A 14,896-nucleotide genomic window follows, 5' to 3' on the forward strand; every position below is an offset into this window, starting at 1 on the left:
TAAACTTGTGAAGCGTGTTAAGCCAGCTGTTTTACCAAATGTAACCCCCTTTTATACCAATGAAAGGACACACACAGATATATATTGAAAATATATATGTATTTATTTCTCAAAGTATCCCCTAGACTCTTTATGAGCACAGGAGCACAAATCGTCAAACAAGATTACAGTAGGATACACAGAAGTTGCACTTTATATGGATAGGCCCTGGTGGCCGCTCAAACCATATACTAAAATAGTGGTATAAGTACCACGAACAGAAAAGGGAAAAGGCCTAGGGCCTCTAGAATCGCTGGGCCTACAAGGAGCTAACTTCAGTAAGTGACCAGAAGGTCCACGGGTTGCGTGTGCAGAGCAAATAGTCACACGCGTGCTCCCATAGGTTTTCAATGGGTGCGTAAAAAGTACAAAGTTACTGCAAAAAGGATCTTCTGGATGGACTATGAACTCAAGATTGGAAACAAAGACACTAGAGATGATTCTCTACACTTGGGCACCGGAGAGCCAGCTTTACCTCACCCACAGGAAGCGGGTGCATAGGCCTCGAAGTGCGTCGGGTTTCTTCTATCTGTTCAGTGGAGCCTGTGGACAAAGATGCTGCAGGCGGTCGGTCCGGAAGAGATGCGGTGGATCCAAGGGTGGATCGGAGTTGTAGAAGACCTGTAAGCAGAGGGGACAGTGTTCACAGTCACTAGCCAGTGACCAGCGTGGCACCAGGTGTGCACCAGGCGATGTTGGGTGCAAACAGGAAGAAAGGTGTAGCTTGTCTCTGCAGCCACGTGGTCCCTGAAGGTCGACGATGTCCAGGCGTCGGTTCACAAGCTGTACCACGCAGGCTCTCGCTGACGGCGGTGTCGGCGACTTGATCGAAGCAAACAAGCCTTTGCAAAAGCAATTGTTGTGGAAAACGAAATAAGCTGATGGTTCTGACCAGCAAGGTCAGAGGGACTGCTCCTTTGGAGGGGAGCAAGGGCCAGTGTGGAGCAACCAGACCAGTGGTGTAGTTCTTGTAGTTCGTTGCCAAGATGGCCACTAGCCAGCGGGCCATCAACCGGTTGGGCGCATCGAGTGGCAAAATGCAGAAGGGCCCCACGCAGATCGTGGAGATGCTGGAGGGTTCACCTTTGGTGCAAACACTGCTCGAGGGTTGGGCTTCTCAGATCCCAAAGCACAACTTGGAGGGAGCCTCGGTTGTTGCACTTGCAGCTTGTCGTGGTCGTTTCAAGATGGCTGGCTCCACGTGTCTCGTTGCCTCCACGGGTCTCCTCTTTTCAGGGACTGTGGATCGGGCGGTGAGAGGTCTGGAGGTCCAGGTCTTGTCAGTCTCTGGGCTCGGGCTCCGGCGGGAGGCGGCGGCAAAGCAGACGTTGATTCGCTGGATGGTGCTTGCGTTAGCAAGGTGGTCACTCCCTGACCGCAGGGGAGATTTCCTTCAGTCTTCTGTGCAGCAGAATGTCGAAGTTCCCGTCTTCTTTTTAGTTTCAAGTTGATTCCAGGATGTCTGAAGTCTTAGGACACAGCTCCTACCTTTAATCGGATTCTAGGGGCCGGACTACCTGCTAGGTCCCTCCCTAAGGGTGGGACCAGGAAGGGGGGTGGTTACACCCCCAATCCTTTGTGCAGCTCGCCCCAGGTCCAGGGCTGGTGTGCCCCAGGACCAGTTTGAACTGGCATATGCACCGAGGGTCCTTGTGAGCCTCAGGCATGTGTGGTTTCTTTCAAGCCCTACCTGACCAATACACAAAATCCTGTCTGGGGTGGTGCATGCACCTCCCCTGGCAGGAAACCCTTTGTCCACACCTCCCAAGCTGGAAGGACTCCCAGCAGCAGGAGGGCAGACTTGTGTCTGTGGTGGCAGCATCCATTTTGTGGAGCTGAGGCTATGTCTGATTTTACCCGGGTTTCAGATACTGTACATGTCGTGTCCCTCTAGAAGGGTGGAATGCTAACCCCGTCGCCAGAATTGGCGAGGGGTTAGTATTCCAATTCGTAGGACACGTTACTCGACATGTTTTGATAAAGCCTGTGAGAAGTTGGCCTGGTATATGCTGTTCACTAGTTCTAGTGACCACCTTGTACCATGCCAAGCAACCCTTATGGTGTGGTTGTAAGTCAACCTTTTTTTGGACTAGCTGCCCTAGTGGTAGCGTAGGCTAAGCAGTCTTTGAGGCTAAACTCGTGAAGCGTGTTAAGCAAGCTGTTTTACCAATAGTAACCCCCTTTTATACCAATGAAAGGACACCACACAGATATATATTCAAAATATATATGTATTTATTTCTCAAAGTAACCCCTAGTCTCTTTATGAGCACAGGAGCACAAATCGTCAAACAAGATTACAGTAGAATACACAGAAGTTGCACTTTATATGGATAGGCCCTGGTGGCCACTCGAACCATATACTAAAATAGTGGTATAAGTACCACGAACAGAAAAGGGAAAAGGCCTAGGGCCTCTAGAATCGCTGGGCCTACAAGGAGCTAACGTCAGTTAGTGACCAGGAGGTCCACGGGTGGCGTGTGCAGAGCAAATAGTCACACGCGTGCTCCCATAGGTTTCAATGGGTGCGTAAAAAGTACAAAGTTACTGCAAAAGGAATCTTCCGGATGACCTAGGAACTTAAGACTTGGAACACAGGCACTAGAGATGTATTACTACACTTGGGCACAGGTGTGCCAGCTTTACCTCACCCACAGGAAGCGGGTGCATAGGCCTCGAAGTGCGTCGGGTTTCTTCTATCTGTTCCGTGGGGCCTGTAGACAAAAGTGCTGCAGGCGGTCGGTCGGGAAGAGATGCAGTGGATCCAAGAGTGGATCGGAGATGTTGAAGACCTGTAAGCAGAGGGGACAGTGTTCACAGTCACTAGCCAGTGACCAGCGTGGCACCAGGTGGGTGCCAGGCGATGTCGGGTGCAAACAGGAAGGAAGGTGTAGCTTGACTCTGCAGCCACGTGGTCCCTGAAGGTCGACGACGTCCAGGAGTCGAGTCACGAGCTGCTCCACGCAGGCTCTCGCTGTCGGCGGTGTCGGCGACTTGATCGAAGCAAACAAGCCTTGGCAAAAGCAATTGTTGTAGGCAAGGAGTTTAAGCTGATGGTTCTGACCAGCAAGGTCAGAGGAACTGCTCCTTTGGAGGGGAGCAAGGGCCAGTCTGGAGCAACCAGACCAGCGGTGTTTGTCGTAGATTTCGTCGCCAAGATGGCCACTAGCCAGCGGGCCAGCAACCGGTTAGGCGCGTCGAGTGGCAAAATGCAGAAGGGCCCCACGCAGATCGTGGAGATGCTGGAGGGCTCACCTTTGGTGCAGATGCTGCTCGAGGGTTGGGCTTCTCAGGACCCAAAGCACAACTTGGAGGGAGCCTCGGTTGTTGCACTGGTCAGCTTGTCGTAGTCGTTTCAAGATGGCTGGCTCCACGTGTCTCGGTGCCTCCACGGGTCTCCTCTTTGCAGGGACTGTGGATCGGGCGGTGAGAGGTCTGGAGGTCCAGGTCTTGTCAGTCTCTGGGCTCGGGCTCCGGCGGGAGGCGGCGGCAAAGCAGACGTTGATTCGCTGGATGGTGCTTGCGTTAGCAAGGTGGTCACTCCCTGACCACAGGGGAGATTGGCTTCAGTCCTCTGTGCAGCAGAGCGTCGAAGTTCCCGTCTTCTTCTTAGTTTTAAGTTGATTCCAGGATGTCTGAAGTCTTAGGACACAGCTCCTACCTTTATTCGGATTCTAGGGGCCGGACTACCTGCTAGGTCCCTCCCTATGGGTGGGACCAGGAAGGGGGGTGGTTACACCCCCAATCCTTTGTCCAGCTCGCCCCAGGCCCGGGACTGGTGTGCCCCAGGACCGGTTTGAACTGGCATATGCCCCGAGGCTCCTTGTGAGCCACAGGCATGTCTGGTTTCTTTCAAGCCCTACCTGACCAATACACAAAATCCTGTCTGGGGTGGTGCATGCACCTCCCCTGGCAGGAAACCCTTTGTCCACACCTCCCAAGCTGGAAGGACTCCCAGCAGCAGGAGGGCAGACTTGTGTCTGTGGTGGCAGCATCCATTTTGTGGAGCTGAGGCTATGTCTGATTTTACCCGGGTTTCAGGCACTGTACATGTCGTGTCCCTCTAGAAGGGTGGAATGCTAACCCCGTCGCCAGAATTGGCGAGGGGTTAGTATTCCAATTCGTATGACACCTTACTCGACATGTTTTGATAAAGCCAAACCAAAGATAGCATTTAACCGCGAGGTTCATAATGCACTTAAGAGTATATGGTATGACGATATCTGGAAACAGTAGAAGGAAGTTGTTCCGACCACTGCAGACAGGCTCAGCTCATGCCAGAGCACCATCTCACATGGAACCAAGCACTCTGCCTTCAGGATTGTTAAGGCCTGCCATAGGAGTGACTTATAGGTTACCAGGTGTCCCATTTAAGTTTAGGTATAGGTATACTACACCTAAGTAAGAGGTGATTACACCAACTTACCCCAGCTGAGTGATCAGCCAGTTGTGTCAGATTGTTAGGCCAAGCCTGGGGTGGCATAATACATGCTTCAGCCCCTGGCAGGCCTTGGATACACCAATGCCCTGGGTACCTAGTGTACACTGGTACAGGGGCTGACAGGGTGATCCAACCAATTGGGTATGTACCTAGGGTACATGGAGTCCATTTTACAGAGAGAGCAGATAGCCTGAGAGCCTGAATGGCAGGATCTCAGGCCAACTAAGTCGAAAAACCAGCTAGACACTAGGCAAAAATTTGGGGGTAACCATAGTCAGATATCCACCTTCCTACACAACCCCCCCCCAAACGAAGGGAGATAAGGCTGACCTTGACCAGGTAAGCCTATATTGCCCAAGTGGCCATATAAGGAGGAACCAGCACTGGCATGGTTACCCCCTGTCTCATGGTCCACTAAGCAATCCCTCACCCTAAGGGTATCAGAGGGTCTCCACCATAGGGAATCTCTACCTGTGGTGTGTCTTGGCAAAGTAAAAGGCTGGTGTTGAGATGGAGTACTGAAGTGAGTGTCCTCAAAGTGAGGCCTCAGCTTCCTCCAATCATCCTCCACCATGGATGCCTTTCTTTCTTTAACTGAGTTGCACTGTGCTCTCAGGGTCAGCCTCTGGCTACCTAAAGCTGGAGGCTGGGTCCCTTTTGTGGGCTTACTGGAGGGACAGGTCAGGTTTGGGGCCCTAAGGTCCCATGTTTGCCTGTGCCCAACAGAATCCCCCTGGGGGAGGTCCCTAACTACCTGTAAAGGAGATCCCTCAGGAATGTTTTTACCCATCACCTGACTAGGGCTACTAGCCAGGCAATCCTCATTCTTTTGATGGGGGGGTTCTTGTGGACAGGGGCCCTCTGGGGGTCCACTGGCCTCCCTGACCTCTGCAGCCCTGGGCTGACTGAGGCAGGGTAGAGAGAGGCAGGCTACCTGCACCAGACTGGATCCCACCTTGGAAGGGGCCACTGACATCAGAGGCTCTGCCAGGCCAGGCCTGGCTACCTCTGGGGCAGTTCCTTCACAAGGGGTGAGGTCAGATCCCTGAGGAGGCTGACCTTTTCCTAATGTCTGGGGAGAGGGAGACTTTTCTTCCTCCCCACTACTCTCAGTTTGTGTGGAGTGATCCATTGTTTCAGGCTTCACTACACCTATGTCAGTCTGAGTATAGGCTGAGACCATTACAGCCTTGCCAACCTTTTCAGGGGGGCACTCAGTTTGTGTTTGAGCTGTGACTGTCACAGCTCTGCCAGTCCCTACAGGGAAGTCTGTCTGTGCCTGGGCTGTGGCTACCACTGCCCTTCCAACCTTTTCAGGGAGGAAATCTATTTGGACAGGGGTTGTGAATGGCACAACCCCCCTACCCTTTTGTGAAAGGCCTACCATTTTAGAATGGGTGTCTTGTTCAACTCCAGCCCAAGCTGAGAGTTCTAAGTCATTCCCCAGTAAGCAGTCTACAGGCAAGGTTGGGGACACTGCTACCCTTTTAGGGCCAGTGACCCCTCCCCAGCTGAGACATACCTCTGCCATGGGATGACTGTTCTGTTTGCCATCAATGTTAGTCACCTGGTAGGAGAAACCGGGCAAAAGCTGCTCAGAGGGAACTAGCCAATGGGCCACCATTGTGATGCTAGCCCCAGTGTCTCTGTAGGCCTCAGCTTTTGTACCATTGATGTAGGGCTCCTGTCTGTACCTACCCAAAGTGTTGGGACAGGCAGTGAAGTTGGCAAACCCCATGCCACCATCACAGACAAGAGTGGTTGCTGTAGGGGAATTGGCTAAGCCAGGGTCCCCCTGTGTTCCCCAAGTAAACCCACCCAGATTTCTGGGGGCACTCCCACCACCTGGGGGATTACTGCTGACAGTAATAGGTGGTGTGACAGGAGTAATTGGAGGAACAGTTTTGTTTTTAGCCCTTGGGCAACCGCTGTCAGTTTTCCAATGCCCAGGAGTTTTACACTCATGGCAGTAGGGCTTTTTAGCTGTGGTAGAGGAGGGAGCTTGGGACCCACCACCCTGTGTGGAGTTTTGGGGCCCTGAGGAAGGTTTCTCTTTTTCTTTATCCCCACCCTTCTCTTGAGGCTTGGTGGTATCTTTCTTTTGGTCACCACCCTGGTTTTTAGGCCTGATCCTGGTCCTGACCCATTTATCTGCCCTCTTTCCCAATTCTTGGGGAGAGGTCAAATCTGAGTCTACCAGGTGTTGATGGAGAAGCTGGTTTTGACAATTACTTAAAATCTGCTCTCTCATCATCAAATTGTACAATCCTGTATAATCAGACACCTTACTTCCCAGCAACCAACCCTCCAAAGCCTTAGTGGCACATTCCACATATTCAGACCAGTCCTGAGTCTGTGTCTTCTGGGTGTCTCTGAACATTAACCTGTACTGTTCAGTGGTTAAGCCTAACCCATCAACTAGGACACTCTTCAGGACTCTGTAATTTCTGACATCCTCTTCTCTAACAGTGAGGAGTCTATCTCTGCCTCTCCCCTCAAAGGAGAGCCATAAGATTGCTGCCCACTGGTCTTCAGGAACCTGCTGCACTTTGCAGGCTCTCTCAAGAGCAGTCATCCATTTGTGGATGTCATCCCCACTTTTGTAGGGGGGCACAATCTTGGACAGGTTCCTATTGTCAAAGACCCTATCTTTGTCCTTAGGGACAATGCTGCCACCAGTGGGTATAGACCCACTCTCTTTATGCTGTCTAGCCTTGCTAAGTTTCTCTTCCATCAGGGCTACTTCTAGCTCCTGCTTCCTGATCCTCAGCTGAGCCTCTTGCATCTTGGCCTCATGTTCCCTCCTCTGAGGGGTGGTCATCCTTCTCCTGGAGTGACCTTGAGAGCCTCTAGAGCCATGGGAAGCATTGGAGTCACCTGAGCGATTCCTTTGCCTTCCCAGCCCTGTGTTAAGTCCACTGGGGAGATCCAGTGGGTTGAACCCACTGTCAGTCCCCAATAGCCTTGGTTTAGCTGGGCCAAGTATAACACTTGGCACTGGGCTAGTTCTCCCTTCATCCTCACTACTGTCAGTATCCTTTTCACTCTCATCCTCTGTGGTAGGCATCCCATCTAAGGGGTGACTATTGGGAAGGGGTACTTCAGTGGCATCTTTAGAAGGGGGGCCTCCTGTTCCTGTCCCTAAGGGGGCTAACTGGGAAGCTTTCTTGAGTGCTCTCTGATTCTCATCATTCTGTAAGAGCTCTCTGAGCTCAGCAGAGTTTGGGTTCTTGGGCTGTTTAAGGCCTCTAAGAGTTGCCAAATGCCTGAGCTCATTCTGATTAAGGGTAGCAAAGCTGGATGGTGCCCTCTGGGGGTCACTCTCAACAGAGATGGGTACAGTGGACCCCTCTGCCCCGGCCATTGCTCTTAAGTGTGGGTGGATGTGTTGCAATCTACCTACACTTGGGTTTACCTACTAAACCTATCTAGTAGTTGTAGTCAGGGTGTGCTACTCCCTTTGCTCTACAACAACTAAGTTCAGTAGAACTTATGTATATCTAATCTTGTTTTATATGTACCTACAGGTACCTATGTGATCTTTCAATTGGTAACCAAGAGATTACAATGGTAAAACACAGCAAGCTCAAATCCAACCGCTGCTCACCAATGTGAGAAGTTGGCCTGGTATATGCTGTTCACTAGTTCTAGTGACCACCTTGTACCATGCCAAGCAACCCTTATGGTGTGGTTGTAAGTCAACCTTTTTTTGGACTAGCTGCCCTAGTGGTAGCGTAGGCTAAGCAGTCTTTGAGGCTAAACTCGTGAAGCGTGTTAAGCAAGCTGTTTTACCAATAGTAACCCCCTTTTATACCAATGAAAGGACACCACACAGATATATATTCAAAATATATATGTATTTATTTCTCAAAGTAACCCCTAGTCTCTTTATGAGCACAGGAGCACAAATCGTCAAACAAGATTACAGTAGAATACACAGAAGTTGCACTTTATATGGATAGGCCCTGGTGGCCACTCGAACCATATACTAAAATAGTGGTATAAGTACCACGAACAGAAAAGGGAAAAGGCCTAGGGCCTCTAGAATCGCTGGGCCTACAAGGAGCTAACGTCAGTTAGTGACCAGGAGGTCCACGGGTGGCGTGTGCAGAGCAAATAGTCACACGCGTGCTCCCATAGGTTTCAATGGGTGCGTAAAAAGTACAAAGTTACTGCAAAAGGAATCTTCCGGATGACCTAGGAACTTAAGACTTGGAACACAGGCACTAGAGATGTATTACTACACTTGGGCACAGGTGTGCCAGCTTTACCTCACCCACAGGAAGCGGGTGCATAGGCCTCGAAGTGCGTCGGGTTTCTTCTATCTGTTCCGTGGGGCCTGTAGACAAAAGTGCTGCAGGCGGTCGGTCGGGAAGAGATGCAGTGGATCCAAGAGTGGATCGGAGATGTTGAAGACCTGTAAGCAGAGGGGACAGTGTTCACAGTCACTAGCCAGTGACCAGCGTGGCACCAGGTGGGTGCCAGGCGATGTCGGGTGCAAACAGGAAGGAAGGTGTAGCTTGACTCTGCAGCCACGTGGTCCCTGAAGGTCGACGACGTCCAGGAGTCGAGTCACGAGCTGCTCCACGCAGGCTCTCGCTGTCGGCGGTGTCGGCGACTTGATCGAAGCAAACAAGCCTTGGCAAAAGCAATTGTTGTAGGCAAGGAGTTTAAGCTGATGGTTCTGACCAGCAAGGTCAGAGGAACTGCTCCTTTGGAGGGGAGCAAGGGCCAGTCTGGAGCAACCAGACCAGCGGTGTTTGTCGTAGATTTCGTCGCCAAGATGGCCACTAGCCAGCGGGCCAGCAACCGGTTAGGCGCGTCGAGTGGCAAAATGCAGAAGGGCCCCACGCAGATCGTGGAGATGCTGGAGGGCTCACCTTTGGTGCAGATGCTGCTCGAGGGTTGGGCTTCTCAGGACCCAAAGCACAACTTGGAGGGAGCCTCGGTTGTTGCACTGGTCAGCTTGTCGTAGTCGTTTCAAGATGGCTGGCTCCACGTGTCTCGGTGCCTCCACGGGTCTCCTCTTTGCAGGGACTGTGGATCGGGCGGTGAGAGGTCTGGAGGTCCAGGTCTTGTCAGTCTCTGGGCTCGGGCTCCGGCGGGAGGCGGCGGCAAAGCAGACGTTGATTCGCTGGATGGTGCTTGCGTTAGCAAGGTGGTCACTCCCTGACCACAGGGGAGATTGGCTTCAGTCCTCTGTGCAGCAGAGCGTCGAAGTTCCCGTCTTCTTCTTAGTTTTAAGTTGATTCCAGGATGTCTGAAGTCTTAGGACACAGCTCCTACCTTTATTCGGATTCTAGGGGCCGGACTACCTGCTAGGTCCCTCCCTATGGGTGGGACCAGGAAGGGGGGTGGTTACACCCCCAATCCTTTGTCCAGCTCGCCCCAGGCCCGGGACTGGTGTGCCCCAGGACCGGTTTGAACTGGCATATGCCCCGAGGCTCCTTGTGAGCCACAGGCATGTCTGGTTTCTTTCAAGCCCTACCTGACCAATACACAAAATCCTGTCTGGGGTGGTGCATGCACCTCCCCTGGCAGGAAACCCTTTGTCCACACCTCCCAAGCTGGAAGGACTCCCAGCAGCAGGAGGGCAGACTTGTGTCTGTGGTGGCAGCATCCATTTTGTGGAGCTGAGGCTATGTCTGATTTTACCCGGGTTTCAGGCACTGTACATGTCGTGTCCCTCTAGAAGGGTGGAATGCTAACCCCGTCGCCAGAATTGGCGAGGGGTTAGTATTCCAATTCGTATGACACCTTACTCGACATGTTTTGATAAAGCCAAACCAAAGATAGCATTTAACCGCGAGGTTCATAATGCACTTAAGAGTATATGGTATGACGATATCTGGAAACAGTAGAAGGAAGTTGTTCCGACCACTGCAGACAGGCTCAGCTCATGCCAGAGCACCATCTCACATGGAACCAAGCACTCTGCCTTCAGGATTGTTAAGGCCTGCCATAGGAGTGACTTATAGGTTACCAGGTGTCCCATTTAAGTTTAGGTATAGGTATACTACACCTAAGTAAGAGGTGATTACACCAACTTACCCCAGCTGAGTGATCAGCCAGTTGTGTCAGATTGTTAGGCCAAGCCTGGGGTGGCATAATACATGCTTCAGCCCCTGGCAGGCCTTGGATACACCAATGCCCTGGGTACCTAGTGTACACTGGTACAGGGGCTGACAGGGTGATCCAACCAATTGGGTATGTACCTAGGGTACATGGAGTCCATTTTACAGAGAGAGCAGATAGCCTGAGAGCCTGAATGGCAGGATCTCAGGCCAACTAAGTCGAAAAACCAGCTAGACACTAGGCAAAAATTTGGGGGTAACCATAGTCAGATATCCACCTTCCTACAAAGCCAAACTAAAGATAGCATTTAACCGCGAGGTTCATAATGCACTTAAGAGTATATGGTATGACGATATCTGGAAACAGTAGAAGGAAGTGGTTCCGACCACTGCAGACAGGCTCAGCTCATGCCAGAGCACCATCTCACATGGAACCAAGCACTCTGCCTTCAGGATTGTTAAGGCCTGCCATAGGAGTGACTTATAGGTTACCAGGTGTCCCATTTAAGGTTAGGTATAGGTATACTACACCTAAGTAAGAGGTGGTTACACCAACTTACCCCAGCTGAGTGATCAGCCAGTTGTGTCAAATTTGTTAGGCCAGGCCAGGGGTGGCACAATACATGCTTCAGCCCCTGGTAGGCCTTAGATACACCAATGCCCTGGGTACCTAGTGTACACTGGTACAGGGGCTCACAGGGTGATCCACTTCCAATTGGTTATGCACCTAGGGTGCATAGTGTAAATTTAGTAGAGAGAACAGCAGGCTGGGGGTCTGATTGGCAGGCCCACAGCCTCAATATGTCAAAAACCAGTGAAGCAAAAAGCAAAAATTTGGGGTGACCATAGGATAGCAGACCCTACTCTCCTACACAACCCCCCCAAACGCAGGGACATTAAACTAGCCTTGACCAGTCTCGTCTTCATGTCCTAAGTGGAAGTACCAAAACGCAACGTGGTCACACCTCAATTTCGCAGTGAAAAATGACCCTTTTTTGGCAAAACGACTAGCTCTAGTTTTTGAACACTAGCTCTGCGGGCACCTTGGGAAACCTAGCAAAGCTATACATTTTTGAAAACTAGACACCAAGGGGAATCCAGGATGGGGTGACTTGACTGCCTCCCACCAGGGTCTGTTACCCAGAATCCCTTGCAAACCTAAAAAATTGTCAAAAAAAACACATTTTCCCCACATTTCTGTAGTGGAATGTTCCGGAATCTGCGTGGATCCACAAATTACCACTCACCCCGCGTTCCCCAAAGTCTTACGAGAAAAACGGTACCTCACTTGTGTGGGTCGGTGTAGGAGAGTAGGGTCTGCTATCCTATGGTCACCCCAAATTTTTGCTTTTTGCTTCACTGGTTTTTGACATATTGAGGCTGTGGGCCTGCCAATCAGACCCCCAGCCTGCTGTTCTCTCTACTAAATTAAAACTATGCACCCTAGGTGCATAACCAATTGGAAGTGGATCACCCTGTCAGCCCCTGTACCAGTGTACACTAGGTACCCAGGGCATTGGTGTACCCAAGGCCTGCCAGGGGCTGAAGCATGTATTATGCCACCCCAGGCTTGGCCTAACAATCTGACACAACTGGCTGATCACTCAGCTGGGGTAAGTTGGTGTAATCACCTCTTACTTAGGTGTAGTATACCTATACCTAACCTTAAATGGGACACCTGGTAACCTATAAGTCACTCCTATGGCAGGCCTTAACAATCCTGAAGGCAGAGTGCTTGGTTCCATGTGAGATGGTGCTCTGGCATGAGCTGAGCCTGTCTGCAGTGGTCGGAACAACTTCCTTCTACTGTTTCCAGATATCGTCATACCATATACTCTTAAGTGCATTATGAACCTCGCGGTTAAATGCTAACTTTGGTTTGGCTTTATCAAAACATGTCGAGTAAGGTGTCATACGAATTGGAATACTAACCCCTCGCCAATTCTGGCGACGGGGTTAGCATTCCACCCTTCTAGAGGGACACGACATGTACAGTACCTGAAACCCGGGTAAAATCAGACATAGCCTCAGATCCACAAAATGGATGCTGCCACCACAGACACAAGTCTGCCCTCCTGCTGCTGGGAGTCCTTCCAGCTTGGGAGGTGTGGACAAAGGGTTTCCTGCCAGGGGAGGTGCGTGCACCACCCCAGACAGGATTTTGTGTATTGGTCAGGTAGGGCTTGAAAGAAACCAGACATGCCTGTGGCTCACAAGGAGCCTCGGTGCATATGCCAGTTCAAACTGGTCCTGGGGCACACCAGCCCTGGACCTGGGGCGAGCTGCACAAAGGATTGGGGGTGTAACCACCCCCCTTCCTGGTCCCACCCTTAGGGAGGGACCTAGCAGGTAGTCCGGCCCCTAGAATCCGATTAAAGGTAGGAGCTGTGTCCTAAGACTTCAGACATCCTGGAATCAACTTGAAACTAAAAAGAAGACGGGAACTTCGACATTCTACTGCACAGAAGACTGAAGGAAATCTCCCCTGCGGTCAGGGAGTGACCACCTTGCTAACGCAAGCACCATCCAGCGAATCAACGTCTGCTTTGCCGCCGCCTCCCGCCGGAGCCCGAGCCCAGAGACTGACAAGACCTGGACCTCCAGACCTCTCACCGCCCGATCCACAGTCCCTGAAAAGAGGAGACCCGTGGAGGCACCGAGACACGTGGAGCCAGCCATCTTGAAACGACCACGACAAGCTGACAAGTGCAACAACCGAGGCTCCCTCCAAGTTGTGCTTTGGGATCTGAGAAGCCCAACACCCGAGCAGCATCTGCACCAAAGGTGAGCCCTCCAGCATCTCCACGATCTGCGTGGGGCCCTTCTGCATTTTGCCACTCGACGCGCCTAACCGGTTGCTGGCCCGCTGGCTAGTAGCCATCTTGGCGACGAACTCTACAAAATACACCGCTGGTCTGGTTGCTCCAGACTGGCCCTTGCTCCCCTCCAAAGGAGCAGTCCTTCTGACCTTGCTGGTCAGAACCATCAGCTTATTTCATCTCCTAAAACAATTGCTTTTGCCAAGGTTTGTTTGCTTCGATCAAGTCGCCGACACCGTCGACAGCGAGAGCCTGCGTGGGACAGCTCGTGAACCGACTCCTGGACGTCGTCGATCTCCAGGGACCACGTGGCTGCAGAGACAAGCTACACCTTTCTTCCTGTTTGCACCCGACATTGCCTGGTACCCACCTGGTGCCACTCCGGTCACTGGCTAGTGGCTGTGAACACTGTCCCCTCTGCTTACAGGTCTTCAACATCTCCGATCCACTCTTGGATCCACTGCATCTCTCCCGGACCGACCGCCTGCAGCATCTTTGTCTTCAAGCTCCACGGAACAGATAGAAGAAACCCGACGCACTTCGAGGCCTATGCACCCGCTTCCTGTGGGTGAGGTAAAGCTGGCACACCTGTGCCCAAGTGTAGTAATACATCTCTAGTGCCTGTGTTCCAAATCTTGAGTTCCTAGTCCATCCGGAAGATCCTCTTTGCAGTAACTTTGTACTTTTTACGCACCCATTGAAACCTATGGGAGCACGCGTGTGACTATTTGCTCTGCACACGCCACCCGTGGACCTCCTGGTCACTAACTGAAGTTAGCTCCTTGTAGGCCCAGCGATTCTAGAGGCCCTAGGCCTTTTCCCTTTTCTGTTCGTGGTACTTATACCACTATTTTAGTATATGGTTTGAGCGGCCACCAGGGCCTATCCATATAAAGTGCAACTTCTGTGTATTCTACTGTAATCTTGTTTGACGATTTCTGCTCCTGTGCTCATAAAGAGACTAGGGGTTACTTTGAGAAATAAATACATATATATTTTGAATATATATCTGTGTGGTGTCCTTTCATTGGTATAAAAGGGGGTTGCATTTGGTAAAACAGCTGGCTTAACACGCTTCACGAGTTTAGCCTCAAAGACTGCTTAGCCTACGCTACCACTAGGGCAGCTAGTCCGAAAAGGTTGACTTACAACCACACCATAAGGGTTGCTTGGCATGGTACAAGGTGATCACTTTAACTAGTGAGCATCATATACCAGGCCAACTTCTCACATTGGTGAGCAGCGGTTGGATTTGAGCTTGCTGTGTTTTACCATTGTAATCTCTTGGTTACCAATTGAAAGATCACATAGGTACCTGTAGGTACATATAAAACAAGATTAGAAATACATAAGTTCTACTGAACTTAGTTGTTGTAGAGCAAAGGGAGTAGCACACCCTGACTACAACTACTAGATAGGTTTAGTAGGTAAACACAAGTGTAGGTAGATTGCAACACATCCACCCACACTTAAGAGCAATGGCCGGGGCAGAGGGGTCCACTGTACCCATCTCTGTTGAGAGT

The sequence above is a fragment of the Triturus cristatus genome, chromosome 1_1 (genome assembly GCF_964204655.1).
Source record: "Triturus cristatus chromosome 1_1, aTriCri1.1, whole genome shotgun sequence".
NCBI lineage: Eukaryota > Metazoa > Chordata > Amphibia > Caudata > Salamandridae > Triturus > Triturus cristatus.